Source organism: Sus scrofa, chromosome 6 (genome assembly GCF_054392235.1).
Source record: "Sus scrofa isolate SSC_HxYL_T2T_F1_AM1 chromosome 6, Sscrofa_HxYL_maternal_Yorkshire_Landrace_v2.0, whole genome shotgun sequence".
Lineage (NCBI taxonomy): Eukaryota > Metazoa > Chordata > Mammalia > Artiodactyla > Suidae > Sus > Sus scrofa.
In genome coordinates, this window is record NC_139388.1 from 91,281,077 (window position 1) to 91,302,241 (window position 21,165).

Genomic DNA, 21,165 nt, shown 5'->3' on the forward strand with positions numbered 1-21,165 from the left:
GAGTGGAGCTGTGTTATGTGCTGATTATTCCATCGACAGGTGATGTTGGCTCCCAGGTAAATTCAGGAGCTTCTTGTGATCAGCCTCCCCAGGAGTCCCGGGGCCCCAGGTTAGGAATCTCAAAGATGATTCCAGCTGAAGCCCATGGGGGTTCCTACCATTCACAGTGACGGTGGCGGCACAGCACCAGGGCCCCCCTGGGCCAGCCTCCTGTCCCTTCCTACTCTACCTCTTCCGGCCAGGGGTCCAGGCCCCAGGCAGCTTAGAGCAGTTCCTGAGCCTGGGAGAGAAATCCTCCTCCGTTTACCCGCTCCAAGCCCGAGCACTTGAGGCTGAGTTTGTGGCTCTCTTCCTTTCCAATGAATACATAAGCGCCTCCCGGGATGGGCTGAGATGATGGTTGTAATAAAACCGCTTCATTACATCCCTCTGCACAGAGCCGTTTAATGAACATGCGGCTGCAGGCCCTCCATGGCCCCTGAGCCAAATGCAAATGAAACACAGAGCGAAGCATCATTTAATTAGCTGGGGGGTGGGGGGAGATGGGGAGAAGGAGGTGGCATTAGGGAGAGGCACAGGGACAGGAGTTGTGTGTGCAGAGGGGGCGTTGCAGAGAGGATGAGAAGGGCAGGGAGGAGGGCAGAGATGAAAAGATGGGATTAGAAAATGATATCATTTGAGCCACTGGACTCAGCTGTGCTTGATGCTCTCAACCCTTAGACATTTTAGACGAATGAGCCAGGAGCTGCCTCATTTTCGCTCCGTTTTGTTTAAATCTATCGGAGTCGGATTTATGTCCCTGGAGCTGAAAGTGTCCTGAAAGATAAAGCACATTATTGGCAAAGGGAAGGGCATTCGAGAAGGCCCTGAGGATAGAGCGTTGCAGTCTATCCAACTAGACTAGGGCCTGTGAGTCGGAAGCGTGGTGAACGAGGCAAGATGAATGTCTGCGTAACAGGATCAGAGGGGCCGGGAAGCCTTCGCAGAAGCGAGGCAATGGCGAGGGCCAATGTGGAGACTGAAAGCCCTCGTGCACTCATGCAGTTTCTGCCTCCAACAGCGGGCACCCCCACGGGCTTCACTTCTCGGCAGCTTCACGTCTCAGCTCCCCAGATCCCACTTGGTCCACTCCTAGAAAGTCCCCAATCAAAGATGCAGGGGCAGGCAGGGCCAGAAAGGACCATATACACGAGTCAGGCATTCTGTTTCTTTTCTCTTGTATTGGCCAAGTCATACATGAACACCTTCTCCTGTATGCATTTTTTTTCTTTTAAGGGCCGCACCTGCGGCATATGCAAGTTCCCCGGTCAGGGGACACATCAGAGCTGCAGCTGAGGCCTGTGCCACAGCTAGGGCAACACTGGACCCGAGCCGCATCTGTGACCTGCACTGCAGCTTATGGCAATGCCTGATCCTTGACCCACTGGGTGAGGCCAGGGATTGAACTGCATCTTCACAGAGATGACATCAGGTCCTTAACCGCCAAGCCACATGGGAACTCCTTGTATATGTATTGCATTCTCATGTGTGTATGTGGTACAGTGCCTAACCACAAAGTTAAGGAAAGAGCCTCATATCACAGATGAGGACAGGGGTGTCCTCTGACTCACCTGAGTTGCTGGCAGGGTGACAAGAAGTGCTGCGTGTGAAGCTTGTAGCCCAGGCTGGACACACAGCAGGGGCCCCATGATGTTGCCAGGGAGCTGGGATGCCCTTACCACACGGGTGGCTGTTTCTCTGGCTGCTCCGGTGTTCACCTGGGAGTCCCTGAACGGCAAGGACCAGGCAGATTCATGGCCTGTCCCCAGGCACACAGACAGCCCTGCAAGGAGTCAGGATGAGCAACGTTTAGTGAATGGACCCACAAAGGAGAAAATGGGGTACAGGCATTTCTACAAAGGAGGGTCCCTGAGGGCAGCAGGTGGGCAGAGACGTGCCCCCAGATCTCTCTCCAGTCCTGACACCTTTAAAAGGCACCCCCTGAGTGACCGCCAACAGAGTTTGTTTCCATGAGGTGGAAGATCAGTGCTGACCCCCTTCTGTAAAAGAGAGAGGGGTTCTCTTGTGCTGGGCTTGGTCACCTGGGTCACTTGTCAGTGGAGACACAGCCCCCGGCTCTCTGAGCTGCCCGCAGGAAAGTTCCCAGGAGCAGGTGCCAGGACACTCTGCTCACACGTGTCCCCTGGACTCAGTCACCCCTGCAGTCCCCACAGGGTGCCCCTGCCCATACTCTTGGCAGGAGTCCCGGTGCTCTGCAGGCCCTACACCTGCACCGTGTGCCCTCCGGTCTCTGCTGGGGAGAGAACAAGTGTCACTCTTAGAGGATCTAGTTCATGCACATTCTATTTTCACCAAAACCTCCCCGCCACGTTCCTCCTGCCCCTGAAAAACCAGCGTGCGCAAACCCACTTCTCACTCTCCCGCCTGCTGTCCCTCTCTCACCACGATGTGTCAGGGCAAAGGCCCCCCACAGAGAGACTGTGAAGCCATTATTTCAGCGCAAGGGAACAGGTCGCTCTGGCCCTCTGGTCTCTGCGCTGGGAGAAAGCAGCCACAAAAGCCTGGATGCTTCAGGGCTTGTTCAAAATCTTTGCACAGCACACCATCAAAAACAAAGTTTCTTAAGAGATTGGTCGTGTGTTGTCTTTGAGGAGAGACATGAGTCAGGGCAGAAGGGAAATTCACAGGGAAGTTTCAGGCTTAGATAGACTTGGGTTTGTGCCTCTGACTTAAAACGCACTGGCTGCATTACTTGGAGCAGGTCACTAAAATTTAGCTGAGGCTCAGTTTCCTTATCTGCAGAATGGGAGTTGTAATAATATATGCCTGGTGTGGAAGATTCAGAGTCAAATACATGGAAAAAATGCACATTTCACTAGACTTGGGCTTCTGTGTAAGATGGAGTAACAGGAATCGAATGATTCTCCTGACTGAAATAAGTAAACACACACACATACACACACACACACAAAATACATAAAACAATGGTTTATAAAACTTTTTTTTGTCTTTTTTTTTTTTTTTGCTATTTCTTTGAGCCACTCCCACGGCATATGGAGGTTCCCAGGCTAGGGGTCGAATCGGAGCTGCAGCCACTGGCCTACACCAGAGCCACAGCAATGCAGGGTCTGCAACCTACACTACAGCTCACTGATTGCCTAGCTTGCTGTCTTGAGAGAGTTCCCAAGATGTGGTACAGGGCAGGGGGATCCGGATGGAGTCCCTGGGCGGCTCTCTGGCTGAGGAGATGGAGCTGAGAGTCTGGGGAAGAGCTCCTGGGACATAGTACGGAAGAGGGGAGAGATGCACAGAGAGCCCCAGAGATCCACGAAGTCCCCCTCTCCAGCCTTCAGCGGAGTCGTGATCAGCACGTGCATCTAGGGAAAGAATCATCTCGAAAGACTAGACTAGGAAATAATCCCTGGTGCTCACACAGGCCTGGGAATAATATCTGTTCCAACCAGCCAGCTTGGAAAACTTCATAAATCATAAGGAACTGAATAGAATACTCCGAAGGATCTTTCCTCAGTATTGGGAAAAATTAGCCCTAGATTAAATGCTTCTCTGGTCTGCCTAGCAAGTCTTAAAAGCAACAACCCAAAGTATCAAACTGTTCTTAAATAATTTTACATCCCAGAACAAAGCTCATGAATATGTACAGAAAAACAAAAATATCTAGCATGCAATGAGATAAAATTCACAATGTCTGATACCCTCCAAAATTATCCTGAATGCAAAGATGCAGGACAGTGTCACTTGAGAGGAGGAGAAAAGTCAATCAACCTGGAACAGACAGATGTCAGAAATAGCAGACAAGAATATTGCAACCATGATTATAATAGTACTACATATTTTCAAAAAGCTAGAGGACAGGTTTATCATCATAAGTAAAAGTGATATCAGTGAAAAAGGCATAGTAAGGACCACTGAAAATTCCCTTTTCCATAAAGTCGTGGATAAAGGCGAAAACATTCTCGAAGGAAGTGCTCCCAGCCATAAAGATCCTGGAAGCTTCTGTTCTCCAGCCTTTGACCTCCTGCCAGAATCCGCGATCCACGTGGACACAGAGCCTTGGGGCCAGAGAGATGATCTGTTCAGTGTCTTCGTTTCCTAACTGAGAGGCAAAGGGGTTTGGTCAAGGTCAAGCTCTGAAGTCGGGACACATCCAGGATTGTGACCCAGCTACCCCCTCCATCTCTCGTCCCCATTTCAGCTGCCAGGCTCCTCGTCCCTGCTCCCAGATCCTTCCTCCCCCTCCCAAACTGCTGTGCCAACACCTGGCCCTTGATCTTCCCTCGCGTCCCAGCAGATGTTAATTATGAGCGCTCATCATTGTATTTTCATCATCTTGGAAGTGCTCCCAGGTGTTTTCCAGGAGACATTTGTCTGGATTATTTTCCTCCATATAAATCGGTTCAGAGTCATCCATCTCCTGTAATCGAAAAATCCCAGGCTCCTACAGTATTGGTGACTTTATCTTTCTCAGAGTGCTCCTGGCCCACGGGAGCCGGGAAGCCCATTAAGGATTACTGGTGCAGACTGGGAAAACTGGAGCCCTTAGTGGGAGGGACTTGCCTGAGCTCACTCTGCAGGTAGGAGCTGACGCAGAACCTGAACTTGGATCTCTAGACTCTTGGGCCCTCTCTTTCACTGCAGCCTGTTTGCACCTACAGAGCCTCAAGTGTGACTATGAGACCGCATTTTGGAGGGGGTGGGTGTTTCATGATGGCCACCTTGTTTCTGCCCCTGAGCATGAAGTCATCTGATTTCCTTTTAAAAGAGTTTAACAAAAGAAATGACTTAGAATTTGTGAAAAAATTCCATTGATATCAAAATATAAAGAAACTGAAAGACTCTGAATATAAAGTAACACCATAGGCTTTGGGGGGACAATTCTAACTCTATCTGGCTGATTTTTCTCTACACCCCAGTTATGCTCCAGCTCCCTGTCTGCTTTGCATCAGTGAGGCTGACCTGGGCGGACCATATCAGGGCCTCTCGCCGGCTGACTGCTGTTGGGTTTAGCCAATGAAAAGCACTGCCAGCAGACAAGAGGATGGGAAGAGAGAAGGGCTGGGGAATTTCTTCCTGCTCCTTCCTGGATTCCACTCTGTGTCTGTAGCTCTTGAGACCCCAGGGGCAAGGGCAGGGGCAGTGGCAGGGGCAGGACCAGGCCAGGTCCTGAGAAAGGCATCCCTAGGGATTCAGAGCTAACTCTGGTTGCCACCTGGGATGTTTCTTGAGCTCTACCTGCAACATAGACTGGCCTCCTGCTTCCTCACTTGGTCCTGGGGTCCTGCTCCACCTGGATCTCAGCTCTAAGAATGGGGCTTCCACTCTCTCCTGGGCTCCTCTCTCCCTGCCTCTACTTCCCTCAGGGCTCTGCTTCCCATGGCCAAGCCTCTGAGAGCAACTGCACTACCTGCTATCCTTCATTCCCTACCGCTCTCATTCTCCGGATACCACTGAGGATCAGGCATACATAAGTAAGGAGCAGGCGGTCATGGTGGGGAGCAGGTGGTGACAAAGATGAGGACACTTTCAGTTACCACCCTCTTCCTGACATGCCCCCTCCTTTCCCCTCCCCTGAGGGATGTTTTTCAGGACCTGGCATTATGGAGCACATGTCTTTGTTTTTCATCAGATTCAGTTCTGCTTTGAGGGCAGAATTAAATCTGTCTTATTCATTTTTGTCTTCCTGGTGCCTAGAACAGTGCCTCTAGATTCTTAATAAGAAATGCTCAATTGGCGTTCCCTTCATGGCTCAATGGGTAATGAACCTGTCTAGGATCCATGAGGATGTGTGTTCAATGCCTGGCCTTGCTCAGTGGGTTAAGGATCCAGCATTGTTGTGAGCTGTGGTGTAGACCCGCAGCTGTGGCTCCAATTTGACCCCTAGACTGGGAACTTTCATATGCCACAGGTACAGCCCTAAAAAGCAAAAAAAAAAAAAAAAAAAAAAAAAAAAGAGAGAGAGAGAGAGAAATGCTCAATAAATATCTGTGCTATGATATATGAATACATGTGAATAAATAAATATGAAATATGAATAAATGCAGAGCTCCTGGTCCAGAGAAGGATGCTGGAAGGGGAATGGAAATGCTCAAGTAACCATGGTTACGGGAGTGTTTAAGAAGGCATCAAGGAGGGGCCAGAGAAAAATGATAGACAAGAGGAGGAGGAAGACCCAGTCAGCACGCAAATGCTCAAGCACTTACACACTCCTTTGTCCATTTGATGTTTCCTGAGTGCCTTCCCTGCAGGCTCTGAGGTGGGGTAAGAGCTGGACACATCAGACCTTGTACCTGCCCAGAGCCCTCAGGCCAGTGGAAGGAGACAGACACTCCCCAGCATCTGCGATGCCATCAGGGTGATAATCGCCAGGGTTGGACTCCTGCTGAGTAAAAGCCAGCATTGATTGAGCTACTGACTTCCTAGCTTGTGTTGGGTCTTTAACACTTTCAACCAAAAGAATTAGGCTGCTTTAACCAGAGGGAATTTAGTAGTCTGAAGAACTGGGACAGAGAGTAGGGATGAGCTTCAGACACTGCTGAATCCAGGGGCTCCCATCAGATGTCTCTTTCTATTTCGATATCTCTCTTTTTCTTCTGACTGTGTGGGAGCATCTTTCTCTTGCTATGGACTCACTGGTGAGGTAGGAGATGAGAGTGGGAAGCAGAGTCAAAATCACTGGCAGCTTCTGTCTGGTGACTCCAGAAGGATAGCCATGTATAAAATCCTGGTCGAGGATTCTGATAGGCTTGATTTTGGTCACATGTTTCTTTGGACGAATCACTATTTCCTTGGGGAATGGAGTGCTATGATTGGCTCAGATTAGCCTTGTCTTCTTCTCTAAGGAGGGGGTGGGAATAGGATTGCTGATTGATAACCCTGCCTGAATATCAGGGCCTGAGGGGTGCAGAGGCTTAGCTTCTTGAAGGAAGGAAGTGCGCGGAATGGGTGCTGAAATTCGAGGGGCAAAGGCATGCCGTATGGGACAAAACAGCATATCTGCCAGTTACAGTGGATACTCCTAAATCCCTTTCTATAAATGAACAAACTGAGCCTCAGAAAAGTTAAGTAATTGGCATAAATTAGCAGATGGCAGATCAGGATCCTGAATCTTCTCTGCTGGACATAAATGCCCTTAACAGAGAAGCGACAGTACTTCCCTTGGACCCTGGCTTCTGCAGCATCTCCAGCGCTGAGTTCCAACAAGTTTAAACTCATAATTTCAAACAGGGAGCTCCTCAAAGCTCAGACATTCAGGCCCTTCGCTGGCCCCGGAGCTTACAAATCTAATCTTCATGAAGGATTTAATTGGAGGCTCCCTTTCCTTCCGGACCACAGGGTGCAGAAAAACGCTGCTCCTGGCAATTTCTTGTCGACTAAGCAGCTCTGAGAGGGGGCACATCAAAGAGAACAGAGACCAGGTTGGCGTTGCCGGGGGCAACATTGGCAGGGTGATGCAGGGAGCATTAAGGCGGCTGAAGTGTGAGCCGTTTGACGTGTGAACATACTCTCCAGCGAAGCGCACAGCTCAGAATATTCCCACGCAGCCAGAGCTCCCCCATGTCTCCCCTTCCCTTCGTCCCTCCTGCCAATCCCAGCCTGTCCATCTCATTGAAGGGGTGATACACGGCCATACAGCTCACGGGGCTGGAGGGAGCCAGGCCAACCTCATTCTCTTAATGAGAAAAGAAGAGTTCCCAGTGTGGCTCAGCTGGTTGAGAACCAGAAACAGTGTCCATGAGAATGCGGGTTTTATCCCTGACCTCACTCAGTGGGTTAAGGATCTGGCGTTGCCGTGAGATGTGACTTAGGTCACAGATGTGGCTCGGATCCAGTGGTTTCTTTTGTCTTTTTTTTTTTTTTTTTTTTTTGAGGACCGCACCTGTGGCATATGGAGGTTCCCAGGCTAGGGGTCTAATCGGAACTGTTGCTGCCAGCCTACACCACCACCACAGCAATGCCAGATCCGAGACATGTCTGCGACCTATACCACTGCTCATGGCAACGCCGGATCCTTAACCCACTGAGCGAGGTCAGGGATCGATCCCACTACCTCATGGTTCTTAGTCGGATTCATTTCTGCTGTACCATGACGGGAACTCCGGATCCAGTGTTGCTGTGGCTGGGGTGTAGGCCAGCAGCTGAAGCTCTGATCTGACCCCTAGCCTGGGAACGCCCTTAGGCTGCAGGTGTGGCTGTAAAAATAAAAAAAAAAAAAAAAGAAGAAGAAGAAAGAAGACAAAATGGAGCCCAGAGAGGCCTAGGCACTTGCTCAAGGTCAAAGAGTGAGGGTTAGGCTGATCCTGGTAACACCAGCCCCGTGGAGCTGGGCATCTCTATTCTAGGACCACTGCCTGGACACCCAGCTGTGCTTATATTTTCCTTATATAAGGACTCTGTGGGGTGGACATCATTTTCCCTATTGTACCTGTGGGTAAAGGAAGGCTCTGAGAGGTTAACTGGCATGCTCAGAGTTCCAGTCATGGCTCAGAGGAAACAAATTTGGCTAGCATCCATGAGCATGCAGGTTCGATCCCTGGCCTCGGTCAGTGGGTTAAGGATCCAGTATTGCCGGAGTTATGCAGGCTGGTAGCTGTAGCTCCAATTTGATCCCTAGCCAGGGAACCTCCTTACGCTGAGGGTGTGGCCCTAAAAAGACAATAAATAAATTTTAAAAAATGAAAAACATGAATGTCCTGCTCAAGGGCACCGAGCTGAGTTTCGAACTTGACCAGCACCAAAGTTCAAGCTCTGAACCCTGCTGTACGGGTCCTTTGGTCATTTATCCACTTGCTGGGTGCTGTCTGCTCCATTAACACCATCGTGCGATGCTGGAGCCTGGCTACCTCTGTTCCCCAGACCCCCTTGCCTCTGACCTTCGGTTAGCCTTGGACATTGGAAGGTGCTAGTAGAGGATGGAAAGGTAGGAGGGGGAGAAGCTCTTTGCTGCCATGTGTCAGTGATGACAACAGAGCAGCAGCAGGAAAGCCAGAGCCGGCCAGAAGTGCAGCCCCAAGCTCTGTGCCACCCCTCTTCTTTCCTCCAGTCCTAGATACTCTCATCTTCCCTTTTTTGGCTCTTTCAGCCCTTTCAACACTTTAGAATCAGCTCCCCACATTAAACCCCCTCTGTTTGCAATTCCTGGTGGAGTTTTTGTCCTTTTTTGGTCCTAAATGAGCCCTGAATGATGCAGCTTTTGGGATCAGCCATGACAGCAGGAAACACCCCTGATGGGTTTAGGGCTGGATGAGTCTTAAGCAGAGCAAAGGGGGACCTCCCTGCCAGGGGAGAGTGGGTCTGAATACCCCATGGAAGGCAGGGGCTTTCAGTCCTGGAATCATCCCCTGTGGGTGCCCAGGAGGAGGTATCCACTTAACAGTGGCCTTTGTCAGACCAGTGGCTGCTGTGCTGGCCTCTGAGATAGTAATGATGACTATTTTTAAAAATTTTATTTTACTTTATTTTTCATTTTTTGTCTTTTTGGGGCTGTACCCGTGGCATATGGAGGTTCCCAGGCTAGAGGTCGAATCAGAGCTGCAGCCATTGGCCAGCGTTAGCCATAGCAACGCAGAATCTGAGCCACGTCTGCAACCTACACCGCAGCTCATGGCAATGCCGGATCCTTAACCCACTGAGGGATTGAACCTGCATCCTCATGCGTACTAGTCGGACTCGTTATTGCTGAGCCAAATGGGAACTCCAGAAATGACGACTATTATAAGGAATGTGGGGTGTGCTGGCCACTTAGGACAGTACTGGAGGGTTTGCAGAAAGAAATGACAAGCACGATGTTTAAACTCTCTGTGTAAGGCACGGCCAGAAAACCAGGGATCTTCTGTGCGTGCCTTTAGGAAGCTTTTATGTTTTATAGCCATCAGGTGGATAGATGCAAATGAAAATCACTTCTAAAATTTAGCCTCCTGGTTGTAGATGCGCAACAAGAATTGAACTCACAAGTTCACCGTCTCTTACTTGAAGATGAAAGCATTGTTTAGGAATGAGAGGCACAAGCTAAGGATGAGATAAGGGTGAGGGGGCTTCTCTGAACTTTGGAAACCACCTACATGACATGCCTGTGTGTTGCTTGGACCCAGTTTCGGAATAACTGGTCAAGCTGAGTGTGGCTCAGAGCCCGAAAAAGCTTGACAGCTGTTCCCGGCTCCAGGGCTGACTGCTTTGAAACCTGGGCCTTACACAGAGAGTAAGGCCGCCCAGTGGTTCTCAACTCTGCAGGAAGGGATGCTCAGATGCAGACCCCGACAGGACACTCACAGCACAGTTGTGTTCAGTACAGAGCCATGTCTTCTGCAGGTGACTGTTCCACATTTGAAAACAGCTCTTGGCTTTTTCACGGGTCGCTGGTAGAGATGGAAGGAATGCTGAGCGCTGAGCCGCCAGCTGACTGTGAAACCCAACGGCCCATCTGGCCCTGGGCCCTAGACTGTGGAGTTGGCCTGTGCAGCATCTGCCAGCATCGGGTGAAAGTGGCCTGTGTAATATGAGCTCCAGCCCATGCTGGAGACAGGTAAGTCGTATGAGCAGGTGACAAGAGTCTCACGACACCCTCTCTAGCTGCATCCCCCCAACCCACCCCGCAGGCCTCAGGTGACATTCACCATTGCCAGCCCTATTTGTTTCCTGTGGCTGTTGTAACAAACTACTTGGTAAGCACGCTTTCTCAGAAGGGTTCTCAGGGAGAATCTTCCCGGCCTCTCCCAATTTCACCCATTCATATGGCCTTCTGCCGCATGTCTCCTTTTCTGTCTCTTGTAAGGGCATTCATCGATCGACTTCCACCCTAATCCAGGATTAGCTCATCTAAGATCCTCATATGAATTAAATCTGCAAAGACCCTTTTTTCCAAATAAGATCACTTTTTGAGATTCTGGGTATATGTGTGTATATATATATGGAGATGGAACAATTCACCCCATTGCATCAGCTAACTGATAGGCTGGCAGCAGCCAAAGTGGCTTCCCGGGGCCATGCTGATGATCCTGAAGACAGGAAGTAAGAGGAGCCCTCCCAGTGGACAGGTCTTCAAGCAACGCATCTCTTGCCCACTGAGCTGAGATGGGGAAATGGCCAGAACCAAAGAGCTACCCAGCTCACAGGCAGGGGATAACCATTTGGCTAAAGGATCAGGGCCTTGGAGAGACCCAGATGAAGGATCGGTGGCGGGGAGCTTTGGTGAGAGGTGGATGGATCTCTCAGAAGAGCAGGCGGTGTGAGGTTGTTGGGACCCACACTGATGCTCACCAAGGAGCACCCACCACACCAGGAAGTGGCCCTTGGTGGTCCAGGCAGCAGTCACGGGCTCGCTCAGCCATCGCAGTGGGTGGGCATGGGCTCTAGCGGACCTCAGTGGGTCTGGCAGGGGCGGTCAAGGGTGGCCCTGGCCACAGGATCTCCATCAGCATCACAGCAAGTGCTCCTGGGCTCTGGCTACACAACCCAGCCCTGTGTTGCTCCAGCTCTAGAAACCCCTGCAGGAACTCACCTCTGTGATATCTCTGTTTTCGTTTGGTTCCTTCAGCCCTTCCACCACTCTTGTAACTCATTCCTTTCATGAAATCCCTCTGTTTACAATACCCGGAGTAGGGAGTTCCCACTGTGGCTAAGTGGTTAACGAACCCAACTAGCATCCCCGAGGATGCGGGTTCAATCCCTGGCCTTGCTCAGTGGGTTAAAGATCCAGTGTTGCCATGAGCTGTAGTGTAGGTCATAGACGAGGCTCAGATCTGATCCTGCGTTGCCATGGCTATGGTGTAGGCTGGCGGCTACAGTGCTGATTCGACCCCTAGCCTGGGAACCTCCATATGCTGCAGGTGTGGGGTGCAGTCCTAAAAAGCAAAAAGCAGAAAACAAACAAACAAACAAACAAAAACAGTTGGCAGGGGCATCCAGACCACCAGCCCCTGTCCGTCCCAGTTCCGAGCTCTGGAGACGAGCACACAGAGGTAAGGGGAGCACCCCAAGGTCACAGGCCAGGCTGTGCCTGCTGGGACAAGAACCCAGGGCTCCAGACGCCCACCCTGGCTTCCACCAGGCCACCAAACCCCATACCACCCATCAGCCTGAAGGTGTACATGCAGCCTGGACAGCGTCCTGCATCCTGACATACCGTGTTGTATCTTATTTGCTGTATTGCCTGCTTCTATTTCAATGACTAACAAGGGGGGAGATGAAATTGCCATCCAGAAAATAAGAGAGAAGCACCTGAGGTGAGGCACACCTCCCCCCACCATCACCCTAAACTCCCTGCCAGAGCTTAACGCTCACCACAAGGGTAATTAAATTTTACATAGTTTTCTTTTTTAACACTTCAATAAATATCGCCTGTGAAAATCAATTGGCATTTTCTGTACTTAATGCATAATAGCTGGTCTTATAAATTTAAATTATCCCTATAAATCTAAATTAAATGCCCAGGTTTCAATGTATTTAGGACACTTAATTAATAAGGTGCTAGCACAAAACCACTACTAATCTGTTTACTTCAAGCGAGCTCTCATTTTCAGAGCAGTATTTCCCTGCAGTGTGTGAGTGGGAGGCAGGAGGAAGTCCAGGGTCCTGGGGAGCTTCCTGGCTGCCATGGGCATGGCCCACCTTTATGGCACCCTCTCTGGTTGCCTGGCATTTCCTGTGTCTGGCCTCCTCCATCCTCCAGGTCACCTCCCTCCTGATGCCCGAGAAGAAGGTGGCCAGAGTGGCTGCAGGTGGAGGAACCCCAGGCAGGGCTTAACCACGAATGCCCTGTGTGGCTGCAGAGGAATTGCTTGCCCTCTCTGGGCCTCCTTTTCCCTTTGCATGATGAAGAAGGGCCTTTTCAGCAGCTGTTGGGGAGGGAGCTGTGGAGTGTGGGGAGATTAGTCCATGACTCCTGAGCAGCGTGACCTTGGGCAGTGACTTAACCTCTTTGCCTCTCAGGTTCATCTTCCCTGCACTGGGGACAGTAGCAGCACCTACCCTGCAGGGGTGGGGTGAGCCTGAGATGAGGCAATGAATGCAATGGACTCCGCTGAGAACCCTGTGAATAGCAGCTGCTGTTATTTTCCCAGGGTTGCGTCTCTCAGGGAGCTTTGCAAATGGTTATCAAGCTATGATAAGAAGATTTGGGAGTTCCCATCTTGGCGCAGAAGAAACGAATCCGACTAGGAACCATGAGGTTGCGGGTTCGATCCCTGGCCTCGCTCAGCGGGTTAAGGATCTGGCATTGCCGTGAGCTGTGGTGTAGGTCGCAGATGTGGCTCGGATCTGGTGTTGCTGTGGCTGTGTGTTGGCCTGCAGCAACAGCTCCGATTAGACCCCTAGCTTGGGAACCTCCATATGCCATGGGCACGGCCCTAAAAAGACAAAAGACAAAAAAAAAAAAAAAAAAAAAAAAGATTTGGAGGCAGTGATAGGAAAGCCAGAGGAAGAGAGAGCTAAAATATCATCAGCCAGCGACCGTATCTCTCCCCAGGCCTCCCTCCCTGACCTCTTTTGTTTAGGACCTGCCCCCTCTGCTACCACTTTGGAGCCCAAGGTCCCGGGTTCGGAGTGTCAGTTTCTCTGAGCATCCAGGACGAGGAAGTGTGGATCTGGAGTAGAACGCAGCCCCCTCAGAAGCCCCCATCGCAAGGCTCAGGGCCAGAAAGTGAGGCCTGCCTGGCACGGAATGTCACTGGGGGTGGAGCGGGGAGAAGGGTCTTGGCCTCCAAGCACCCAGAACTTTCCTTGGCAGCAGGTCTGTGTCCCCACCCCTCCCAGAGGACCCTGTCTCCAGCCTGGCAGTGAGCCTGGGAAGGGTTTCCTTCCTCTGTGGAGGGCGAGAGGAGAAAGGGCGTTAGCCCACAGCGACCCGACTCCAGCAGGAGGCTGGAGATGAAGCCTGAGCTGCTTCTCCGTCTGGAGCTGAGAGGCAGCGCTGCAGCCTGGGGACACGAGAGGCCCCGAAAAGTCCAGGAGGAGCTTGAAAGTCTTTCCCCCCTTAGGGCACTGGGGACAATGATAGGAGCCTGTGTCCCCACCGCCACCATGGAAAAGCCAAGCCATGGAAACCAGTGAGAAGCAAGCTAGGCCATTCTAGATGAGCAGCATTCAGGTGACAGGTCTCTAAGTGCTTCTACTGTGTTTCTCCTGGTCAGGATGCCACCTGGGCTCAGATCTGGTCAAGACCCCCCAGCCCCTCCGCCTCCATCAGAGAATCACCAAATCCCCTCTCCTCTACCTCCTTCCAGTGCCCTCCCAGGCCTTCCTTGTCAGGGAGTCGTGATGCACAAATGCCTCCTAACTGGTCCAGCCTCCACATCCCCAGCTCATCCTCCCCACACCACTCCCTTCCCACCACCTTCTCCCCTTCCCCACTTTCCCCCCCACCTCCCCCACCCCTTCCTCTCTTAAGCCACTCCCCCCTCTAGCTCCCCCACCCCAAGCAGCAGCATTATGAGCTTTCTAAAATGCACATTTTGCAGAATCTCTCTGGGGCTTCCTTTCCTCAAGCGCCCCCACTGTACTCAGGATCATGGTCAAAGCCCCCCCATGTGGGGGTTCCTCAGGATCCAGCCCCCCTGCTTCCCCTCTTCTCAGTGTTTGGTCAACCCCACCCCTAACAACTTGCCACACTGCACGGACCCACATCCGGTCTCTGTCACTTGCTCTCTCCCGGACCCTTGCACAGACTTTTCCCTCTGCCCCAAGAGCTCCTCCTCCTCCTCACTGAGTTCCCCCTCCCCCCATCCCAGGCCTCCAGGTCTCAGAGCCTCAGACCCAAGGGGGCCTCAATCAGGGCCTCCTCTGTGATCCCACAGCACCAGCACCAGCAATTGGCCTTTGGACCTCGCTTCAGGTGAGAAACTAAGCCACTGTTGGCCAGACTGTCTGTTATGTGCAGCCCAGACACATTCTGGTTGTGTCAGTGACCTGCTGGGTGGCCTTCGGGCAAATCACTTGATTTGTGAACCATGGTGTCTTCATCTATTAAATGGAGTTAACAGACCTTACCTTGTAGGTCTGTTCTGTTAGGTGGGGACAGTGTCTGCTTCAGTGAAGGACCAATGCAGTGTTAACAATTGCTGACATTTATCAAGAACTTGCATCAGAAATTGGCAAAATCACTTCGCATGGACTACCTACCATAATCTTCACCAAAGCACAGTGAGATATAGAATATTACTATCATAATAGACTTGGAGAATAGACTTGTGGCTGCCCAGGGGGAGAGGGAGGGAGTGGGAGGGATCTGGAGCTTGGGATAAATGGATGCAAACTATTGCTTTTGGAATGAATTTACAATGAGATCCTGCTGTGTAGCACTGAGAACTATGTCTAGATACTTACATTGCCACACAACAATGGGAGGAAAAACTACGTATACATGTATGTGTAACTTGGCCCCCATGCTGTACAGTGGAAAAAAGAAAGAAAGAGAAAGAAAGAAAGAAAGAAAGAAAGAAAGAAAGAAAGAAAGAAAGAAAGAAAGAAAGAAAGAAAGAAAGAGAAAGAAAGAAAGAAGGAAAGAAAGAAAGAAAGAAAGAAAGAAAGAAAGAAAGAAAGAAAGAGAAAGAAAGAAAGAAGGAAAGAAAGAAAGAAAGAAAGAAAGAAAGAAAGAAAGAAAGAAAGAAAGAAAGAAAGAAAGAAAGAAAGAAAGAAAGAAAGAAGAGAAAATAGAATATTACTATCAAATTCTACAGAGGAGAAGTCTCGGGCACAGAGAGGGTGAATAACTTGCCACAGGACACACAGCTATGGCAGAGATGGGTCATGAACCCAGGCAGTCAGGTCCCACCATGCTGTGCTGTCCGACACACAGTACGTACTCAATAAACAGCTGTTGGGTAGAGGAACGAACACATAGCCTGACTTGCTCAAAGACACATGGCTCTTTCTCCAGCTCTGTCCACTGCTGCCTCAGATTTCAGGGAAATGCTAGGTCAGGGATGAAGTGGGTGGAGCCCTTGAACTTGTCCCTGCCCACCTCCACTCAAGGCTCCACCTCTGCCAGGGTTCAGGGCTTGCTGGTGCGGAGGTGGGCTGATTTCTAGACACCTTCTCAGGTCTGTGATGGAAATAGTGTATCTGCTTGTAGGTTACCTTTTATTACTTATTGATTTTTCCAGTTTGCTTTAGCTGTGTCTATTTTTATTTGTTTAAAGACATAGATGCTCTTTGGCGGGAGAAGCAGGATGTAAAATCCTCTGATCAGAGCCAGAGACCTCCAGCCATATTAATGGGCCATCCTTTTCTGAGGGGGACGGGAGACACACCCCACCCCCATCTTTCTGGCCACAGCTGCTGAGCTGGGTGGGCCCAAGGAGGGGGCTCTCCCCTTTTGGGGTGGGTGGGGGTTGTCAGCCTGGGTCTGCTGAGCAGAGGTGGAGGGTTCTGGGGGAGAATGCAGTGCTGTGTCTTAAGGCCAGTGTGGTGCTCTGGCAGTGCTTGGGGGGAGGGACAGTGGGCAGCAGACGGCTCTGCCAGGCCAGCCCAGGTCACAGGAGATCAGCCCACTGTCCCAGCAAGGATCTTCCTCTGTGCCCTTTGCTGTTTTTGCTGCCTTGTGCCACTGTCCGTCTGTGCCTTGGCAGGGAAATGGACTTTTCTCATCCCTAGATCACAGCACCTCCACTCCTGGCCCCCACACTATACTGTCCCGGGGCACAGAAGATGCTCAGTAAACAGCTGTTGGGTAGATGAACGATCACCCAGCAAGGATTATCTAACTGTTTTTGGTAAATTATTAATTGGTATCTGAGTCCTTCTGCAGCTTAGTTTTTGGATAATTGGTCTTCCAAGAGGTGGGGCTCTAGAAATTCATTTTCAGTGATTTGGTCTAATATATACACATATATTTTGCTTTTGCGGGCTGAATCTGAGGCATACGGAAGTTCCCAGGCTAGGGGTCGAATCAGAGCCGCAGCTGCCAACCTACACCACAGGCACAGCCATGCCAAATCCGAGCTGCGTCTTTGACCTACACTGCATTTCACAGCTACAACGGATCCTTGACCCACTGAGCGAGCCCAGGGATCAAAGGTACATCTTTACAGACACTAAGTCAAGTTCTTAACCCACTGAGCTGTGGGTCAATTCAGGAACTCCAGAACTGACCTGACTGAAGGAATGCGAAGAATCTTCAGAAAAGGGCGTGGTCCTCAGGACTGAATGTGACAGGAGATGCCGCTGAGAAGACTGGGAAGGTCCAGATGTGAACTTCGAGGGGAGCTTGTGCTTGGCCATGAGGCGCTCCTGAGTATGTAATAGAAACTGCCCGGCCCTGGGAGTCCAGAGTCTGTTGGGGGTCTATGGAAAGTGGGGAGAGTGAAGCCCAGGCTGGATTAATGCAGGGGTGGGGTGGATGTAATGATCTAATATCTCTTCCAGGTAGGGGGTCACAATTCTACTCATTCTGCAATGATGCTGTGGTACCCATGTGAGGAGAGATGCAGGGGAGGATATGGTATGAGGTGGGGGTGGGGGGATGTGGCTGAGGAGGTAGTGGGACTGAACCATGAGAGAATCTCTTTCCCACACTTTCTTTTTTTTTTTTTTTCTTTTTTGTCTTTTCCAGGGCCGCACCTGCAGCATATGGAGGTTCCCAGGCTAGGGATCTAATCAGAGCTGGATCTGCCAGCCTACACCACAGGCACAGTAACGCGGGATCCGAGCCATGGAGGAGCTGAATGTCTGGTGGCAACAGCTGTATCCACCAGCCTACACCACAGGCACAGCAACGCAGGATCCAAGCCATGGAGGAGCTGAATATCTGGTGGCAACAGCCCCAGCAGGTGGCCTGGGAGACTTTAGCCACCCTCGGTCTGTTAGAGCCGTGCCTGGCATGTAGTAGGTGCTCAGTAAAAACTTTTTGGGTGAGTGAAATATCTTTCCCAAAGTCACCCCCAATATAAACGATCCTTCTCATCACTGTCATCAGCGGTGTAGACATTCATTGTGAGCAGCTTTGGGAAAGCATGGATACCTGCGGTGGGGTGGGCTCCCCATTGCCTCCCCAGTAGCAGGCAAATGCCCAGCACATAGCAGGTGCTCACTAAACAGGCATTGGTTGAATGAACGAATGAATGCGGAAGGGAACAAACCAAGCGGCAGGCGGCAAGGAGGGGGCTTGGCTTGGGCGGTTGGCACAGCGCTGACAACACATGAAAGAGCAGGCTGTGCAGATGCACGTGGCTGGGGAATTTCTGAGCCACTTCCGGGAGAAGCTCTTCATCTCACTTGTCGAGATCAAAGACTCTACTTGACACTTAAGCATCTTGTTTGTTCTACTTTTTAAACAGAAGTCGGCGTGGGATTTGGGACGTGGAGCTGGGAGATTGAGGGCTCGGAAGAGCCGTTTCCTCACTAATGGATGAACTCACTGGTTCTGGTATTTTCAATGGCTCCTCTCATGATCCCTCCCAGGGCAGTGCAGCATCTATTACATAATCAAGTCCTTCATCAGGGCTGATTGATGCCATAGGTTACACTTTGGGGACCATTGTCTGGAGGAGGAGAAGGACACGTGGACACATCCCAGGGATGCAGGAGATTGATGCTTTCATAGAGGGACTTCGCCCCAGATGGGGGCTCCTGGAGAGGGGATTGGGGAAAGGTTCCCAGACAAGGTGACATTTGACTGGGCTCTTGAACCAAGAGAGTATTTTTCCCAGTGGAAATGGTGTAGGGCAGGCGGAGGCTGCCCCAGGCAGAGGACGCAACAGATGCGTTACTGAAGCTCAGAGTTAGGAGCTCAGGCATCAGAGTGAGGTGGCTAAGGTGGCACCTGGTGGTCAGTGGGGGGTGACACGTCATCTCTAGATCCTTATCGCCCCACCCCAGAGGGTGCAGTGAGGACTGAAGGAGTTAGTTCATGGAGGGCACTTCCAGGGGTGCCGGAAGCCAGTGCTCGGTGACACCAGTGACCCACGTGGGGACAGAGCCCAGAGGCAGCAGGTGGGATGATGGTGGACTCAGGGAGGGGCCAGTTTCTGATCACAGACAAGAGTGGCCCTGACCCTGGCTCTAGTCCTTTCTCTGGCCCCCCATCTCCCATCTATAAGTGGGGGTCAGGTCTGCCTGTGGGCTGCCGGGGGCATCACTCACAAACCAGCAAAGCACCGGAGCCCAGAGCAGGTGTCCACGTGAGCGTTGTTTGAGGACCCGGTAGCAGGCAGGGCCCTTGGGGTATGAAGGGTGTGATAATTATTAACAGGCATTTGTCAAGAGAAGGTTTCTTCACACTGAGAGAGTGAGATGACATTAGAAAGGTCTCTTGAGGAGTTCCCGTCGGGGCTCAGCAGAAAGGAATCCAGCTAGTATCCATGAAGATATGGGTTTGATCCCTGGCCTCACTCAGTGGGTTAAGGATCTGGCCTTGCTGTGAGCTGTGGTGTAGGTCACAGATGCGGCTCAGATCCTGTGTTGCTGTGGCAGTGGTGTAGGCTGGCAGCTGTAGCTCTAAATCCCCTAGCCTGGGAACATGCCACAGGTGTGGCCCTAAAAAGCAAAAAAAAAAAAAAAAAAGTCTCCTGGAAGGGCTCCCTAACCAGGCTGTCCTGCAGCCCTGAGAGCAGGGTCTTAGAGAACAGAGAAATCGCTGGCCCTCTTAGGAAGGACATAGATGCATAACCAAGGCCTCGAGTGAACCAGTCTGAGTTTTCACACTCTTACTAGCCCTGTGACCTGTGATTATTCCCATGTTACAGAGGAGGAAATTGAGGCTCAGAGAGGGAAAGTGACTTGGCCAAAGTCACACAGGCCAGATTTGAATCCAGGCCATCTTCCCAGTGTTGTAAGGCTGCCTGGCAGGGCAGGCATCAGGTGTTCTATCTCATGGAATCCAGCCACTTCCCTGCAGGAGAGCCTTCAATGGAGGGGGTGGTGTGAGGTTCCATGCTGGCAGAATCCTCCGTGCTACTCCTATCCTCGGACAGCTCCCAACTGCATAGGTAGATCCATGGCATTGAAGCTTCTAGAACCGGAGGCTCTGAAGGCCACAACATCCTCCAGGCTCTATACACCTTCCGACACCCAGTCCTCTCAGGCTGTGACCCTCATCCTTTATACAGGTAAGGAATCTGAAGCTCAGAGAGGCTGAGTGAACTGCCTATGGTTGCACAGCAGATCAGGGGCTGAGTCAAGCTTATACCCTGCTCACTCAATTTTCAGGCCACTGACCCACTACCTCCTAAGTGGCTTTATCCGGCTTTATCCAACTTCATGGATGTTAGTGAGTCCATGGCCAGGGGCTTCCATATCTGCTTCCTGCCTAATGTTTCCCCAAGGCCCATCCATAAATATTTATTAGATAATTTAAGCAATGAACCCAATACCAAGTGCTTTATATGCATTATGTCATTTAATCCTCACTATCACTCGTCATGGCAGGAAAGTGAGCCCCATTACATAGGTGTGGATACTGAGGCTCAGAGACAAGTGACACGTTGGCCAAGGTTTCTGAGCTGGGGGGATTTGAATGGGAAGTCACCTTCTCCTCCTCTCTCTGCCTTTTTGCATCCCAGCTGCCCCCACCCGCATATGCAATGCCTCAGTTCTTTTTTTTTTTTTTTTTTTTTTCTTTTTAGGGCCACACCTGAGGCATATGGAAGTTCTCAGGCTAGAGGTGGAATCGGAGCTGCAGCTGCCAGCCTATGCTGCAGCCACAGCAACACCAGATCTGAGCTGCATCTGTGACCTATGCTGCAGTTTGTGGCAATGCTGGATTGCTAAGCCACTGAGCGAGGCCAGGGATCAAACCTTCATCCTCGTAGATACTAGCGGGGTTCTTAACCCGCTGAGCCACAGTAGGAACTCCCAATGCCTGAGCTCTGCTCTGCAGTGTCTCTGAGGGGTCCAGAGGATCCAACAGGATCATCCCCTGGAAACCTCCATCATAAGCTTTGCTGAGATTTACAAGGTCGTGGGTTGTTGGAACTTAAGACAAAGAAAGGAGGTGGGCTATGAAGCCCTTGTCTGAGTCTCCTGGGCCCTTTCTATGGGGCTCACCTTTTATGCAGTGAGCTCTCTGCTCCTTAGCAATATCTGAGGACATGGCTGGGAGCGCACACAGGGCTCGTGCTGTGGTTCTGGCTTTGGCCCTTTGAGTTGGCATTATCAGACTTAATACCATGCTCAATTTGATCTCCATGTTTTCCAAGCTTAGCAAAGCAGATTTTCTTC